Genomic DNA, 2,500 nt, shown 5'->3' with positions numbered 1-2,500 from the left:
TCTGTCTATAAAAGGGCAGGCCAAAAGGTGACCGGTTGAGATAAGCATTTTAAGCATACAAACACTTTATTGGAACTTTTGATACAAAAAAAAGGTACGTACATGTAGGTTGTACCAACATGGACATCTATGAACGCGTACGCTCGGGCTGCGCCCTCCGTCTTGTACTTTCCCTGATCGGTACACAGTTTTGGTGCACTGCTATTCCGACCGGCAACTTGTACCAACATATACATCCATGAACGCGTAAGTAGTGTACTTTCCCTGATCGGTACACACTGTTGGTGCACGGCATAAGAAAAGAGCTAAAATGGTCAAACTCAATCCATTTCAACAATAGATAGTCGATAGTAGCTGTGCCGATGAAGTAGGGCACGATGCAAGTTAATGTTGTTTAATGAATAACATGTCCGCCATACATTTCAGCACAAAATTGCTCGGTCAGACCTACAAAGTGCTATATCTCGAATACGAGGCGTCGGACTGGGGGTTGTAGAACAATTTTAAGTTCGTCTAATGATTCTACATCCGATTCTGGATAGCGGTTTTTGACCACTTTTCAATATTTTGTGACACCCCGAACCTAGGGCAGCTCCCTAGCTTTTTTCAAAAATGTGCACCGAACGGGCCGGAGAGCTCGTGTGGCTCAAAACATGTTTTTCGCTAAAACACCTCAAAACGTGTAAGGAACGCACCCTAGATGATGAAAAGTGCAATCAGAATGTCAATCGACAACTTTGTTGGGGGTACCATTTTACCTACGGCCAGTAGCTTAGGCGCGCCAACAGCGCTTTCCTTTCGGGTTCCCATTTTTGCCCTCCTGGGATTATGATCATTTGTTCATTGCCTACTATAGGAGGGTACCTGCTACGAGGTCAAACATGAAGATTGCACCAAATCGTAGTTTTTACCTCTATTTAGTCGTAGGAGCATGGTTTGCAGTGGCAGTGGGTCATTAAGCCCCCGTTTGGGTCATACGTCCCTCCGCGATAAAAAATCGTCGCATGCCCATAGTCCGAACTAATGAAGCAAAAGTGGTGTCTGGTGGGCTCTGCCGATGATTTTAACCTATGATTTTGAGCTTCCACCCCATCAAAACGTTCCCTGAGCAGTACATCACGGGTCTACGGACCCAAAGACTTCGTCGTGATGGTTTCTAGTAAAAAAGTTGTAACAGCTAAGGGTTTTGAATACGCGTTTATTAACCATTGCTTGAAACTAAGCTTCGTTGTCTTTAAACTCTGCAAGACCAATCGAACTTCTTAGGGAAACCCGAAGGATTCACGCTAAGCTCGATGAGCTATAATGGGTAGTGGTGCATGATCTGGTGTTCCTTGGATCTAATCCAATGAATAAATTTATGAGGGTATATATGGTGCAGGGCACAAAGCGTGATGAAACCGGGTCTCCCTACCAAATGTGGCATATTTTTTCCTGAGAGCGAAGCTCAGACCCACGTAGGGGAGAGCGAAGTGGAACTTAAATGTTCTATGCAGCAAATGTTCGCCATGCGGATAAACAAGTTGGAATAGTTCAATGTAGTGTAATGCAAACACGAATCGCAATAACGATACGGGACCCAGAAGCAATTCTGCGGATCCCTCGGGGAGTGGTGAGTTGATATAAATTAGAGGTGAAAGTCCAAGTTGTTCAAGCTCCGGCTCGGCAGCCGATACGAGGTTCCTGTTGGGCTTTGTACATCGCGCAGAGGCGCCGTTCGGTTCTAGCAATGATTCCCGCCACCATGTTCCATGCGTGCAGAGATCCGTTAGAGCTCGTTCAATGTGTCCCGCCGTGATTACGAAAAAGTCCAACAGTTGACCAAGTTGGGGTGCGTCAAGTAAACGCGCAGAGATGCCGTTCGGTTTAGAGCAATGTCTCCCGTATCACGTTGGAGTTCTTCCACTAGTGCAGAGAGATCGCTGAACCGTTCAATGTGTCCCGTCGTGGTGTGCTTGTACCGAACACTTAGGATACACCATGCTTTGTTGGTTTGGGATAGGAGTGGTCGCGCAACTGCCTCCACGCCGCAAAGTGCCAGTTCGGATTGAAGGTCAACTTTAGCCGTTCAATGCATCAGTCGGTGGGTGTTCAGATGGCATCACAACTTCCCCTAGGTGCTTAAGTTGGTTGGGTTGTAAAACATGTGCACATGCGCAGAGTATCGTGCGTACTAGCAAAGTCTCCCGTCACGGTGGTTATGAATGAGTTCCATTCAGTGCAGAGAGATCGTTAGTGCGTGCAATGTGTACCAGTCGATGTGTCGTACCGGAATACAACCCCGCTTAGAGGCCCGTCGCTCGAAGAGGACAAGCAAGAGTGCGCAGAGTGCCGTACTGGCCTAGCAATGTCTCCAGACAGACGTAGGAACACCCGACGCAGTGCAGAGAGTAGATCCGCTAGCCGTGTGCAATGCATCCGACGTTGTCTGCTTGTGCAGTCTATCGAGTGGCGCCAACGACGCTCCGGCGTCACAGAACAAATCTCGGTGGTCACGGGG

This window comes from Anopheles arabiensis (assembly GCF_016920715.1).
Source record: "Anopheles arabiensis isolate DONGOLA chromosome X unlocalized genomic scaffold, AaraD3 X_pericentromeric_contig0027, whole genome shotgun sequence".
In the NCBI taxonomy this organism is placed as follows: Eukaryota; Metazoa; Arthropoda; class Insecta; order Diptera; family Culicidae; genus Anopheles; species Anopheles arabiensis.
Note: the sequence above shows the minus strand (reverse complement) of the source record.